Genomic DNA, 15,588 nt, shown 5'->3' with positions numbered 1-15,588 from the left:
AACCCAAAAGCAGACCCCAAGCATCAGCATAGATGTTCAGTGCTGCACACATGGCCTTGGGATCTGTTGAGTTCCTGGTGCTCCCAAGGGCAGAAGAGGGGTGAAAGGTCATCTGTGTTATTCTTTCCATCTAAAGCTTACTTGTATTCCAACTTGAGCAATAAATTTTGTTCCTCTTGGCCCATAGGTGTGTTCATTGCTCTCTGGCTGTACAGTTCCAGTATATCACCCCACGCCGTCCCACCCCCCTTGGCTATGGACCCTTCAGAATAGCCTTGGCTCTTTGACCTCGGTTGCCGACAGAATGAAGTCCTAGCAAATGTGGCTGAGATCATGTTCTGGCATACCCAGAATACTTGCGGCAGCTGCAGCTGTAGGATTGTAGAGTGATGTGTTTGGTGTGTGGGAAGGGTCCTGGTTCTTATCATGATTGGCATGTTGCACCATTGTCTGTGTTAAGGTGACCCAGGCCAGCCAATTTAACTAGAATAGGGTCGACAACATCCATGATACAAACAGCATAAACGAGGAAAGTCAAACTTTCCTAAAGCCTGCAATCCCGTTTGCACCCTCGCAGAACAGCAAGGATTAAAGTAAGCACCGATGGCATGGTGTGTGGTACCTCTGATTCTACCCAGTTGCCATCATAGATGTAGCTTCACGTTGATGTGAAGCTCACTTTCATGTGCTGGCCTTTCAGGCAACTGAAGCCCTCTCTGCATTTTAGAAATACTCATTTACTCTGATAACAACACAGCAAATGGGCAAAGGCAAGCGTGTCCATGATTCAGATGAAAGCAAACATGGCAGGGGGTGAAGGTGAGCCACTGGCATGAGAACAGGATGCATTTGAGGTCCACTTTTAACTTAGCAAAAACAAATCTCTGCAGCTACCATTTTAACAAGCTTTGGATTTGGGGTTGCGTGTGTGTGTGTGTGTGTGTGTGTGTGTGTGTGTGTGTGTGTGTGTGTGTGTGTGTGTGTGTGTGTGTGAAAAATATCACTTTTATTTTGAAACCTTAGGACACTGCAAAACAGAGGGGAAACCTTTCATCTTTCATCACTGTAGGGGGAGTTCATGGGGAGGTGCTGCTCCTTCTGAGAAGCCCTGGGCTTAGTGCAGGTTAGAGCTTTCAAAGGCAGCCTTGCTTCAGGTAGTGAGTTAATGACCAAATTACTTACTGTTCTAAAATGCACCAACTGCAGAGAATGGAAATGTGGAAGAAGCTTCCTGATGGTTAGATTTGCAAGGAACCCATCCAACAAACTCATCAGCTATAGACAATTATGTATTTCTCTGGAAAGTAATGCAGAGATTTTCTGTATTTCACTGCAGATGTTCTGCTTGAATTTATTTCTCCTTTAAAAAAAAATAGCAGCCATGGGGTGTGTGTGACCCAGATAAGATCACAATATGAGGGCACTTCCTGTGCACGTGACGCAGGAGGACATTTCTGCAAGGGCCCATGGCAGACCTCCATTGTGGCTGCCCACCCTATCTGCCACTGTTGCTGTACCCCCATCCCCCCAAACAGAGATGATTATCGGTGATGTTTAAAAAAAGTGGCATGTCCTCCTCCTTCTCCGGTGGTGCCACTTTAAAATATCTAGGTGTTCGTCCTGATGTACATGTGCACTGAAATGGAGGGGGGAGCATGCTACTGGAGAAGTACTCTCCCCGGGCAAGAAAAGCTGCCCTTGAAACTTCCTAAAGTTTGGAGAAATGGGGAGCATGAAAATAGAGGAAAAAAAGAGGAACCTCAGAAATACTCTCCAAAGCTGAGTGATCTTGTTTAAGGGGTGAAACACCACCAGGACTCTTTTTCTCATCAATTTCTTGTTTCTTGCATTCACTAGTCTCTAACAAAACAATCGTGTTCATCCTGCAATATTGGACCTGCAATCCACTGTATCCACCATAGTGGATGCAAGAACATTTTTTTCATGGCAGCTGAGAGTTTGAGTATATAAAATTGTGTTTTTTATATGATTATAAAGGGGGAATATGATTGAGATGTGAAAAGTTACACAGGTGATGGGTAGAGTGGAGGGAGGGATGCTCTTTTACCTCTCCCATAACAGCAGAACTAGGGGACATCCACTCAAATTGAGTGTTGGGAGAGTTAGAACAGGCAAAAGAAAATATTTCTTTACCCAACTTGTAGTTTGTCTGTGGAACTCTTTGCCTTAAGACATGGTGATGGCGTCTGGCTGGATGCCTTTAAAAGGGGATCGGACAGATTTCTGGAGGAAAACTCCATCACAGGTCACAAGCCATGATGGATATGTACAGTCTGAGATTAGCTGGTTGCTCGTCATGAGGGTTGGGTAGGAATTTTTTTCTGTTATCGGAAATTGGCTGTGGATGGCAGTTTTTTCACCTACCCCAGACTGGTGAGGGAGGGACGGTACGTTCAGTAGGTTTCATGCTTTAAAAATTGTTCACTTGTGTTTATTAAAGTGGAACAAGTTGAACCCAAGCTGCAGTCTGGTGTCTTTGTTGGGGGTTGCGAGGGTAAATAGAATGCCAGATGCAGGGGAGTGGCAGCGAGATGCAGGTATCTTGTGATCATGTGTGCTTCCTTGAGGCATCTAGTGGGCCACCATGATATACAGGAAGCTGGGCTTGATGGGCCGTGGGCCTGATCCAGCAGGGCTCTTCTTATGTTCTTATTTTCTTATGTTTATAGTTTTCTCTTGGGTCTAACCTTTATGAAACAATTACTGGATTTTTACTGAAGGCTTTTATGGTTTTGCAGAATTTGCCAAATAGCAAATAATTAGTATCCTGGGATTCTTGCTGCCTGACCTAACATCTTGTGTAGAACCCCTTTGTGATGTTCTCTCTTGAAGCACTTTAAAAGCTGCAAAAATGGCTTGACTTGAGTTGATGGTGGGACATAAAAAATGAGTGAGCACATCATGGTTAACCATGATTTGGTTGCATTACTAAGACTCGCAACAAAAATCTGCCATCTGTTCCTAGTAAAAGATAATGTACATCAGTTTGTGGAGGCTAACACAGGTTGGCCAGATGAAAGAACAGTTTTAAAAGTCACACTTTGGACAAGGACCACTTTTTCTCTGAATGCATTGAGACTTTGTACTTTTATTATATTTTGTAGGTACTCCTTACATGCACTTAGGTATTATTTGTGATGCTCTTTCGTCCTTTTCTGAATGTGATTTATTTGATTGCTTTTCAGAAGGAAAAGCAAACTATTTATTTATTTATTTATTTATTTATTTATTTATTTATTTATTTATTTATTTATATGCCGCCTTTCTGTCCCAATAAAGGGCACTCAAGGCAGCTCACAAATAAAACCATAGTAAAAACATTTGTGTGTGTGTGTGTGTGTGTGTGTGCAAAAAAAATGACATTTAAAAACAATTAATTACTCAGTTACTGTAGCATGTAAGTTCCATGGAGCAGGGACCTATCTCTCCTCCCTTTTCTGCTTTGTCAAGTGCTGTGTACATTGATGGCACTGCAGGAATAAGTCTCATTGATTCCAAAATTAAGGACACTGACATCCATGGGGTATTGACCAAACTGTGCCCAGTGTGCATTCAGGAGCAAATCCAGTGTGTGTGTTTGGGGGGGGGGCATCAGCACTACCAGCTCCCAAGCCCACGTCAACCAGGTGGGTAGACCTGGGCTCCAGCTTGAACTCGATGGCCTACGTGGCCAAGGTTTGCTGGGTGGGTAGACCTGGGCTCCCGCCTGGCCTTGGAGCCCAGGTTTATCTGCTGGGTAGACCTGGGCTCCCATTCCAGCCAATCTCACCAGCGCCCACTCAGTGGGTATTCCACTGGTGCCCAATTTTGCTCCCCAGCCAAGCGAGCACACTTGCCTGCTGGCAGACAGTTGGGGGGGCCACACACACTTGGCCCCCCCATTGGTTCCACCCCTGTGTGCGTTGAAGTCTTCAGTGTCCTTCACGTACATTTTTATAAAAGCCCCATAAGGTAGGTCAGGATCCCACAGTGCAGCTGGATGGCAAAGGATGGGAGAATTGTAAGCTGCCCATCTAGTGATTTTGGTGCAGAGCCTGAATTGATTGCCTCTGTCATTCTGATGCAGTTAGGCATGCATAATATTGATTTCAGTACTTGTGGATGCCCTACCTTTCCATGGGCCTTTGATCAGCATGCTACTGAAGGCTCTGCAAGCCTTTTGTATGGTTCTGCAAGCTATGGTTGTAACCTTGTGCAACAACTAACACTATGCAAAAGTGAAGTGATGGAGTTTAGTCATGCAATGACTCATGTATAGTAAAATTTGCTGGTTTAGCAGGTGCTTCCTTGTTTTTTGTGGATGAATTTGGGAAAATAAATCTACATAGTAGCATTGATGACATTTGCATGAGTTGTGAATTGCCCCAATTACCTGTGAATGTTGGGTGACGTTGCCATCAGGCCAACTGAGGGTGCAGTCCTAACCCCAATGCAGCTCTGAGGTAAGGGAACAAACATTCTCTTACTTTGAGGAGGCCTCATGAGTGACAGCCAACTGCAGGATGCAGCACACATCCCATTGGCACCGCTATGCCAGTGCTGGAAAGCACTGACATAAGGGATTAGGATTGCGCCCTCAATCACATAATTTCGGCACACAAGTGAGGCATCTTCTCTGTAGATGTTAACATGCTGTACTCTGGCTATTGAGTCGGTCCTTGCTACTTGGCAGCCTGGCAAGCTCTGTGATAATAATGGTGGCTGGAGAACTAGCTGTTCACAGGTGGGCACAAAACTACAGAGAGGTGGGAATGAAGAAAGGTAAGCCCACCTGAGGTCCTCCATTTCCTTAAAGGTTGGTTTCCTGGGTACTCTGCACTAGTGTTTTTGGCACACGGCATAAAAGATGGTCCCAATCCAAAGAAAGTGAGTTGTTCCTAAATCCTTTTGAAATAAAATTGCAATGAATTTGAAGATTGGGACCCAACCTCTGAAATGAACCTTGAGAATGTATTTGCAGAACAGTTGCAAATGAGATTCAAATATTTATGCTGATGTATCTGAAAATCCGGTACGGGCTTTGCTCTGTACATTTGGAGATGATACACTTTATCCTGTAGATAAAACTTAGTCCCTTCTGCTTTTAAATATTAATTTGGAATTGCACAATGCAATCTGAAAGATTGCCATACTTTGAGGATTACAAGCTTCCAAGCCTGCTTTAATTCTGTGGTTCAGTATTGCTGAGACTTGCACAGTGCCGTGTTCTTCCACTCACTAAAATCTTGCAACATGCAAAGAAAATTGAAATGAGCTCCTTCAACTTTGACTAGGATAATTAATCTTCAAAAACTGTTCTTCGTAACGCAGAGAATGCTCCAGAATTCACAACCAAATTAATTCAAAGTGCAAATCTTCTTTTTACTATTAATTGGTTCATCATCAGGCCTGATGTGTAATTATACTCTTTGTTCCTTACGGGCTTGAAGAGACCACATCGTTTTTGTGGCTAATTAAATTTAAACAATTACACATAGGGAAAATATGTAGATTACCGAGGGAGTACCAGCCTTTCTATAGGATAAAAGAGATCCATTCACCCCCTTGGTAGGCCATTTGTTTTAGCCCAGATCCAGTACTCATTGTGTGATTCTCTATCTTCACACAATGAATGGGAGTCGTTTTACTTCTAAGCAAGGAGTCAACCCCAAAAAGAAAGTGTGGTGTGGACGGATAGATAGTGGTGGCCGTGGGATTTGCCATTTCTTATTTGCTTCCTTTTTACAGAGCATCCACATATCATTGTTTCCAAGTAACGGATATCTAGAAAGAGGGTCTGGAAAGACTCTTGCTGTATAAGTATCTGTCAGTAAAAGCCAAGGGAGAATTCTGAGAATTTTCTCTTAACATTAAGGAATAGGAGGGATGTTTAGAGGACCCTCTCACACATACACTCAATGGTCCTGCCCCCTGATGTCTGCCCCTTGAACAGAATGTCAGCAAGGTATAGCTGTTTGCAGAAATACCTGTTGTTGCAGAGGATCTTTATGCCAACAGGAATCCAAATTGCAGAGCTATACACTACAGCTGTACACTTGTAGGACCATCTGGCCAATGTTCTGCTGAACGTATGGTTTGTCGGGAATGGGAGCAGACCAGCCTCTGGGGTGGGACTGGTCAACATAGTCCCATTTCTCCTTCCATGGGTTGGGAATACATGTGGAGGGGGAATTCATGAGCAGTTCTCAGGGAATTATTCGGCTCAGTGAACATTTCAGCCTAACCCGGGCAGGGGGGGGCGGGCCTAGAAGACATTAATTTTCTGAGAAAGTTCTTAGTCGAAGCAATTATTTTAGTCCACACAACTAATGAGGCTGCAGGTCTTGCCCTGTCGTCATTTCACAGTATGTTTCACATCAAACTGAGATGTGATTAGAACTCTAGTGGCACATTTGTGGTCATTCATTCTCAGGATCTGCATGCTGGAGGACTCTGGGATGAGCCTCCTACTGGGCAAGATCAATTTCTTTCTGGAGGTCACAACCAGGTTCATCAGAGCTTCTTCCTTCCAAGAAGTGTTCCTTTTTAAGAACCTACCGTGAACAGGGCCTCCTACAGTGAGACATTCAAGAAACTGTAATTGCACCCAGATCAGTTATTATACTCTCAACATTTTCTGAATGTTTTCTGTTCTCGCTTTTCTTATTAAGATACATAGACACTTATTTCCATTAGCAAAACTGTTCTTATTGACTTCGCATTTTTTGAATATGTTGGAATGCATTAAGATCTAATCCATCTTTACCAGGTTCCCTTCCCCAGTGGAAAATCAGTGCTCCACCACTCTGTGGTCACCCAAACCACTGGGCAGCGAAGAAGTAGGTGGGGACATGGGGGGAGGTGGACAGGAGGCTTTCTGGGACGGGGAGGTGGCGGGAGAAAAGGAGAAGGCATTCCAGGGGGAGAGAGCAAGGCAGGAGGAGGGTGGGACCAGTGGAGCTCAGTTCCACTGGATTCTGAGCTCTGTGTCGGGCCGTGCGACCCAACATGGAACACTTTGATTCTATGGCAGCTCCAGAGTGCTGTGGCAGCCCCGCGCTCTGGACATCTCTGGACTGGGGGGTCAGTTGTTTGATTAGGTAACAGTTTGAAAGTGAAATTCCAATCAGAGCCACTCCAAATTAACAGGACTAGTCTTTTAGGCGCTGTGGGGCCCAAATTGGAAACCTGTTTTTCAGGGCCCCAGGTTCACAGCCAAGGTCTGTAGAAACTTAGAGATATAAATAATATTTTTTATACACTTTATAACTATATGGTAGAATGGAAAGGAACCAAAAGGTGCTCTTAAAACGTGCATGTAAGTTAATGGACCAAATGGATCTAAGCACATTTTAATATAAAATTGCATACAAGACTAGAGTAGATTAGTGTGGGGTCCCCTTAGGCATGCAGCCCAATTGAGAATAATTAAAGCTGACCCTGTAACTTAAGGTGACTTATATGTTGTATAAGCTTATGAAGAATCTACATTAACCCGTTTCTGCCCAGCCACAGGTGTACACATTTGATCTCTTTTGTGTATATGCAACATTGGGCAGAAATTGCTTTTTCTTTAAAAAAAAAAAAAAGAACAATTTAAAAACCACAAAAATTTCCCTGTGACCTTCACGGACTTGGAGCTTCCAGAACTGTTGAAATGTTCAGGACTCTTGAACCAGCTGACTAGAAAAGAAAAGAAAAAAGAAAAAATGGAGTTCAGCAGGATTTGGGTTGCTAAAGTTCAACAATAGCTCAGAAATAGGAAGTATTCTGGAAGACAGAAGAGTTAGGATCTGGGGGGAGGGGGTGCATGCTGTGAGATTAAAAAACTCTCCTCCCTGGACTTCCCAGGGATGTTTTGAAGGAAACAAATGGGGAGAAAGTAAAATCTTCCTGAAATCTTCCAGGCCTCCTTGTGCTGTGAAGTCTGACCTAAAAAAGATCTTGTTCCAGCAGCTGGAGCCTTGAACACTAACAGGGGCTTGTGGTCCTGGAACATTTTATTGCTGGTCCCACCTATTCTTTCAGACACATTTTCTGGTTGGCCCTGTGCTGACCAGTGAAATATGGCAACCCACAGGCAAGACGTCCCTGCATACCTGAGGGAATCTCCAAGCGTGTGGAAGAACAGTCCCTTGGTTTTCATAGCAGGAGACACGGCCTACTAAAACATCAAGATAAGGGCTGTCAAGTCCCACCAGGGAAGAAGGATTTGGGTTCCCTTAAGCCACAGCTTGGTGCTTTCTACACTATTAGCTGTATACAAATCACAGTGAGCATGGCTGTTGGTATTTGAGTTAATGATATGGATAGGGCTGGGGACGTATGTGTAACGGGATCATACCTTGCAATTGGGTCTTTAAAGAACAAATACTTACCTTAAAGAAAGGGCAAGAAATCAATCAGCTGCAGCTTTTTTAATTCATATAACATGACTGGAGTCCAAATGAAAGGAAAAAATGCTGCAAATGTCGGATCCAATACTGGCTGAAACTAATGGCATGGCGTCCATCAGCTTCTCTGGGATCTGGCCGCTTACACATATTTCCACATATTGCAGTGGAATTGTGGGCAAAGCCATGGATTTTCTTTAAGAGAGAAAAACAAGCTCTTTAATATCAGTTTTCTATTGTTGCCTTCTCGACAGGGAGATGTCTGGATTGATAGTCAATATTTATGGTTTGGGCAGAATCTTTGCTGTATGTGGCTGTACGGTAAGCAACAGGATTGGATACAAGTCCAAAATAGACATGACAGCAGCTTAATTTGGGTCATGATAAATCTCAGTAAGAGATTTAGGTAATAAGAAGGGGATAGGAGTGGGGTGCTGAACCATTCCCCCGAAACAGCTTTCCTCAGCTGTTTTTCTCATGGTAGCGTTTACTTGCTGTTTCAGAGCCCTGCCAGGGATAAAACAGCTGGGGAAGGATAGTTCTGTGAGAAAAAAAACTTGGGGGAGTGTTGCCAGCACTCCAAGATTCTCCAGGAGTTTCCAGGAATCAGGGATGGGTGAGTCCAGCACTGCTTGAATCGGGTTGAGTTATGAGTCTCTGCCCTCAGTGATTTGATTCTTAAACAAGTCCTAATGAGACAGACCTTCTGAGTTGCCCAGAGCATTTGTAATGGAAATGCGCAAGATCCCCCCGAGGAGATAGGGTCTCCAGGACTACATTTAGACAGAATTGGGTTCAGTCTCACTTCTCACTACCTTTCACACAATTCAAATTGCCTTCAACTCCTTGACTCAGTGGTGACCTGTTTCTTTTAAAATAACTTTTATCTCCCCTTTCCTCCAAGGGCAGCATACGTGCCCTCCCCTTTGTCGTCACCGCAACCCAGCAAGATGGGTTAAACTGACAGATGACAGCTGGCCCAGGGTCAACCAACAAGCTGCATGGCTGGGCAGGGATTTGAACTCAGGTCTTCTGAGTTCTAGGCAGACACACTAACCACTGTACCACATTGTCTCTCATTTTGAGTAGACTGATGGTGACTGTTGCAATCACATCTGGGCCACTTTGCATACAGCAAGTCCCGCATGGGGCTCTTGTGCTTTTGATTTGCATTATCTTCAAAAGTATAATAGTGAAGTCAGAGAAGCTTTAATTGTAATGGTAATGTAATCAAAGAATATTGATTCCTGGAAACTATAATCTCTAACATCATCAATCTGCCACCTCTTGATATGTGTCTTTGAGTTATGACCTGAATCCTGTTTTTGGAGTGGGGGGAAGGTGATACTATTCTTGTATAGGCTGAGACTTACATTGATTTACTTTTATTAGGCACATTGGACTCTTCTGAGATAAGTCTGAGAAGTCTTTATATGATGTATTCATGCTTGAAGGGAATGGGATAATGTCATTTATTCTTTATTATTAAAGCAAGCAGAGTGTATGTCATGTAACAGAATGCAAGAAGAATACCTGGAGCCATTTTAGATTCCAACATGTATTTGTTCTCCTTTATTCTTTACTGTTTAGCTCTGTCGAGGGTCAACAGAAATGCAAGGAGTATGGCTGGTCTCTTTTTTTTTGTATTTGCTGTTGGGATGAAGTGTGAAGCCTCCCATTCATCTTTTGCCACTCCCAGCAGTCCCTTCCTTCTTTAGTATGGTCCCACCCTACAGGAATATCTCTAAAGCAGTGTTTCTCAAACTGTGGGTTGGGACCCACTAGGTGGGTCCCCATTCATTTCAATATTTTATTTTTCATAGATTAGACTTGATGCTACCAGGGTCTGTGACTGCATTTGTGGAAATGTTACAGACCTGTACTTTTAACAAGCTACTATGTTTATTCTTTTAACAATGCTAGTAAATGGGACTTACTCCTGGGTAAATGTGGATAGGATTGCAGCCTAGGGTTGTTAAAACTTTTCCTGCTTGATGATGTCACCTCCGGCATACAAAATTATGCATGGGAAGGATAAAGTGGATAGAGAGATGCTCTTTACACTCTCACATAACACCAGAACCGGGGACATCCACTAAAATTGAGTGTTGGGAGGGTTAGGACAGACAAAAGAAAATATTTCTTTACTCAGCGTGTGGTCGGTCTGTGGAACTCCTTGCCGCAGGATGTGGTGACAGCATCTGGCCTGGATGCCTTTAAAGGGGGATTGGACAAGTTTCTAGAGGAAAAATCCATTACGGGTTACAAGCCATGATCAGTATGTGCAACCTTCTGATTTTAGAAATGGGCTATGTCAGAATGCCAGATGCAAGGGAGGGCACCAGGATGCAGGTCTCTTGTTATCTGGTGTGCTCCCTGGGGCATTTGGTGGGCCACTGTGAGATATGGAAAGCTGGACTACATGGGCCTATGGCCTGATCCAGTGGGACTGTTCTTATGTTCTTATAACATCACTTCCAGTGGGTCCTGACAGATTATCATTCTAAAAAGTGGGTCCCGGTGCTAAATATGTGAGAACCACTGCTCTAAAGTTTGCATACCTGACATCACTGCTGAGGGACTTCTGTTGGCCCCCCTTTAAAAAAACAGAGTTTGGAGGGGAAAAAAGGCAAAATCTGTCTTCTGCACAGTGCTTAAAAGCTGCTGAGTGAGCCTCGCGTTACTGCATGGTTAGGTCACTTCTGTCTGTGGTCACTTCTCAGCATAAGATCCAGTTCTGGACAGCTTTGTAATGTATTGAAAGGTGAATGTGGAATGTAATGGTGGCGCTTTAGAACTTAGTGGACATTGGATGGATTCTTTGCTGCAATATAGTTCATGGCACAACTCAATGGACGGGCATGAAATGGGGAGAAAGTGAAGTATATGGTTGCACCCATACATTTGTTTTATTGCGTGGAGGATGAAAACACAATAGCCAGGCAGGGGAATCAAAACGATAATTCAGTGCAATATTTGTCCACAGTCACTCGCTTGAAGATGGGGAACGAGAGGGGGAGAGAAGACAGCCAGGGAATAGTGGGGGAAGCAGGTGAAGTCAGAGAGGAGGAGGAGACAGCCGGGCTGTAGCTGACAAGGGGGAAAGCTAGGCTAAGGCAGGGTTTCACAAGGAGGCGTCTCAGGAAGAAGGCTGGGGATCAGGAAGAGACCCTTGGGTATTTTCACCAGGAGCTCTCCTGTAAGTCCAGAGCTCCATCTGGCCAGTCCCGAGACCCCGAGACTGGACTGGGACCACTCCAAAGAGGCTCCATCTAGAATCAGGCAAGCCCAACACAAGAGCATAGATCTATTATTATTAATTATTATTAACAGTATTTATATACCGCTTTTCAACTAAAAGTTCACAAAGCGGTTTACAGAGAAAAATCAAATAACTAAATGGCTAAGCAAAGATCTAAGCAAAGATCTAAGATCTAAGCAAACCCCTTTAACCTCAGCAGGATACTCCCTCCCCCAGGGCTACAAAAGTCCTGTAATGTGTGCAAGTGTGCCACAATAAATGTCTGAGCATCACCTAACTGACATCTCTGTGATCCTTCTCCCTTCCCCGCAAGCATTCCCTGAATAGAAGCAAGGCTTATTCCAGGCCTTATGACATAGACCTGCCTCCGTGGGATGACCCCTGAGGGTGCAGAAGACACCACACCTGGATTTGAACACACACTCACAACACTTGCACCAAAGAGGGAATGGATGGGAACATTGAACATGTCATTAATTTGACCATTGCACTGGACACAGAAGATTGGGGGGGGGGATTTGGGACCAGTGGTCTTGGGTGCCAAAGGCCAAGATAACCAATCTATATCTGCTGAGGTAAGGGTTGTGTTGCTTCAGAGAATACGTGACTAGGTTGCCAAGACACAGCAATCTCTTTATTCATGTGGTGAGGAGAAAGGCAGAAAAGGCCTTGAGAGGCAAACCCCAGAGGGCTAGGCAGTAGCCTTAGCTAGTTTCAGGGAGGGAAGCAAAGGGAGGGAGTTCAGATTGCTTTCCAGAAGAAAGTATCTTAAAGGGCAGATCAGTGGGTGCCTGAGCAGCATTTTGAGGTAGGTCTAGGTAGGGAACAGGTGTGCAGAAGAAGGAATATGGCTGGAAGAAGGTCTGGTATCTGTCCTGGGCGCCAGTAGATGTATGTGTACCGAACTGTATGAAACGTCATGTGCCCATCTGATTCTTGACTGCCACACCAAATCTATGATTGAGGTGGCAGGAATAGTGTAGCTTGAATTGGGCTGCCCATTTTATATTCCTCAATCATACTGCTTGTGGTGGGATTGAATTGCTGGGAAAACAGAAATTCATAACTTCTGGGACATGTGCTCTTTTGTGTACAGAAATTGGAGAGTTGCCACATATTTGCTCTAGGGATAGCTTTTCTGCTTAACACACTTGGTAAAGTGTCTGTGTTTTCCCCACCAAATTTGACTTCATCTATGTCCTGGATTTGCATACAGAGGCAAGTGGATTGTAATGCCAGTGATTGATAGCTGAAGTTTCCTTGGGTTCAGATTGTTTCCTAATGTAGGCCATTTTTCATCATCTCGGCTTGGCTGATAATTACGTTGTTTCCATTGCTTGAACGTTGAGGCGGCAGCCACATATCATGGAGCTAAAATGACTGTTTATAGGGCAGCTAAATTGTGTCATTATCAGTTTAAGCCAGCTCTTGCTTTGCTCCTGGGGACAAAACAACAATCCAAGTCTTTTCAAACTCATCAGACAAGAAGAGAATGCCAAGAATATAAATCTGCTCGGGAGCCAAAATGAAGATGAAAGATGCGTGGGAGCACATAGCTGTGTTGACCATCAGATAAAAGTGACAGTGATGCTCTCGAAAGAAAGTCACTCAGATTGCTGATCACTGGATAACTTTGATGAAATATTCTGAAATAATCTCACTGAGATTTTAGACCAAGATTAATATGAGAAGATAATAAAAAATGTATATAGGAGAGTCGTCGTCCCCAAAAAAAATTCAGCTGCAAGATATTTTCTCATCTAGATCTAACATGGACTGATTACCATTAGTAATGCAATAGATATCAGAACAAAACCTCTGCATATATAATAATGAAACAGAATAGCTGCATTTTGGAAACTTTTCTGAAGGTTCTAAATGCTTCTGATGTCTACATGTACAATGAATGCATGTGGGGAAGTGAGGCATTGCAGTGGCAATCAAGGTACATCAGTGTTGTACATCATTGTAAGGCATGAAAATACCCTGTGCATGCAATTTTAAGTGGCTTGGATTGGTGTGTACTCTGCATGTTGTCGCAGGGCCTTTTACAACAGTGGAACACTATCCCACTGTTGCAAGTTGGGGAATAGGGTTAGGCTGTAAACTACATTGGGAGAGGCATGTATGGACATGTCTGCTCCACCTGGCATGCTATCCTGCCACTGCTTAACTGCTTTGTGGAGGTTTGGGCATTCCGCCTCCTAGTGGAAGTGTGCCAGGTGTAGGGAGACATGCCTGCACATACATGCGCCTCCTTGTATGACGGAAGAACTGTTTGGACAAACTGGCCCACGGTTATTGTTTCAGTCAGAATGTTGTTTCTACTAGGCTGGCAAAAAAAGAGAAAAGAGAAATGTAAGACTTCAGCCTAACCATACATTCCATTATTTTCAATGGTTGGAGATAGATCATCGTTCCCATTTTTTTTTCTTCTTCAGAGGGTTGTGACCAGACTGGAAGAGCAATGACCACTTGTGATGTGTATACTTGGCCTCCTTTTAATCTCTGGGTAACAGGTTTAAAGGTTTTTGAATTGGTTTGAAAACCTGCCCAAACTATTTGACCAGAGGTGCTAATGGGGCAAAATAGGTAACTGCATACATCTTGCGAAGCAATCTCTCAAACCACTTTCTTTTATTTATTATAATGTAGTGTCTAACTTCAATCTAATTCTGAGGGCCAAGTACACATTATTTAGAACCTATGGGTTGACCCGTTCCTGTTAAAAAAAATGCGTGCCAGAAGGGATGCAAAATGGGATGAAACCATAGTGAGGGTGTCAGCATTTTGCCCCCACTGTAGTCCTGATCCTGCTCATGCATCTCTGTGTGCCATTTGCTTTAACTGGAATTTCAGAGGTCTTTCTTTCTTTCTTTCTTTCTTTCTTTCTTTCTTTCTTTCTTTCTTTCTTTCTTTCTTTCTTTCTTTCTTTCTTTCTTTCTTTCTTTCTTTCTTTCTTTCTTTCGTTATATACACATAAATATACAAAACATTGCATTTTCTGTTTTTAAAATCTGAATAAAAACACAAAGCACCACATTTTGGTGTTTAAGATATTTTCTAGAAATTAAAATAGATGACTTTTCCAGTTAAAAATAATACTGTGGCTGCATCTGCTGACACTATGAGTACAATCCTAACCAAATTTCCAGCACTGGCCTTGCTGTGCCCTATATCACTTACCTAGCACTCTTAAAGTGTTCAAAGTTAATACAGATGAGAACTTGGAATGAGAACTTGGAATAAAAATGCATAACTCTGCTTTCTGTCCTTTTCATTTTATTTTTCAAATCATGAAATCTGAGGAAAAAAACCATTTCAAAACACCCCTAGGTATTACATATAGTACGTTGGGTCCTCAGTAAATATGTTCAGGACTACAGCTGATGGACTCTTCACTCACAACAGGAGAGGAAACTGAACGCTTTCCACATGCGCTGCCTCCGACGCATTCTCGGCATCACCTGGCAGGACAAAGTTCCAAACAACACAGTCCTGGAACGTGCTGGAATCCCTAGCATGTTTGCACTGCTGAAACAGAGACACTGCTGAAACAGAGACGCCTCGGTCATGTCGTGACAATAGATGATGGCCGGATCCCAAAGGATCTCCTCTATGGAAAACTTGTGCAAGGAAAGCGCCCTACAGGTAGACCACAACTGCGATACAAGGACATCTGCAAGAGGGATCTGAAGGCCTTAGGAGTGGACCTCAATAGGTGGGAAACCCTGGCCTCTGAGCAGCCCACTTGGAGGCAGGCTGTGCAGTATGGCCTTTCCCAGTTTGAAGAGACACTTGGCCAACAGTCTGAGGCTAAGAGGCAAAGAAGGAAGGCCCATAGCCAGGGAGACAGACCAGGGACAGACTGCACTTGCTCCCAGTGTGGAAGGGATTGTCATTCCTGAATCGGCCTTTTCGGCCTTTTCAGCC

The sequence above is a fragment of the Tiliqua scincoides genome, chromosome 2 (genome assembly GCF_035046505.1).
Source record: "Tiliqua scincoides isolate rTilSci1 chromosome 2, rTilSci1.hap2, whole genome shotgun sequence".
Classification (NCBI taxonomy): Eukaryota; Metazoa; Chordata; class Lepidosauria; order Squamata; family Scincidae; genus Tiliqua; species Tiliqua scincoides.
This window is presented reverse-complemented; position numbering follows the sequence as displayed.